Source organism: Haliaeetus leucocephalus, unplaced genomic scaffold (genome assembly GCF_000737465.1).
Source record: "Haliaeetus leucocephalus isolate CR32 unplaced genomic scaffold, Haliaeetus_leucocephalus-4.0 Scaffold0, whole genome shotgun sequence".
Taxonomy (NCBI): Eukaryota; Metazoa; Chordata; class Aves; order Accipitriformes; family Accipitridae; genus Haliaeetus; species Haliaeetus leucocephalus.
The window spans coordinates 488,047-488,321 of NW_010972436.1; the positions used below are offsets into that span (position 1 = coordinate 488,047).

Here is a 275-nt window from a genome sequence, read left to right on the forward strand (position 1 = left end):
CGCCGCCGCCATCGCCCGCCCCGTCCTGCGCATGCGCGGGGCCGCCACCGCCTAGGGGGCGGGGCGGCGGCTCCTCGTGCTCCCTCCGTGCACACGTCACGCTCTGCGCAGCAGCCCCGGGGAAGCGGCTTCGCGCCGATACTCCCCGCCGGGGCGGGCCCAGAGCCGGGCCCCGCCCCCTGACTTCCGGCGGCGCGGCGCGCAGCAGCGCTCTCGCCTCCTCCCTCCCCTTGAAGGCGATCGGGCCGGGAGCGGCGACCGGGCCGGGCCAGGCC

At 80.7% G+C, this 275-nt stretch overlaps 1 protein-coding gene across 1 annotated transcript in view; it reads left to right on the forward strand.

Moving 5' to 3' along the window:
* The window catches only part of NHP2L1 (NHP2 non-histone chromosome protein 2-like 1 (S. cerevisiae)), a 5,236-nt gene that overhangs the window by 879 nt on the left and 4,082 nt on the right, over positions 1 to 275 (forward strand). The window lies entirely within an intron of this gene.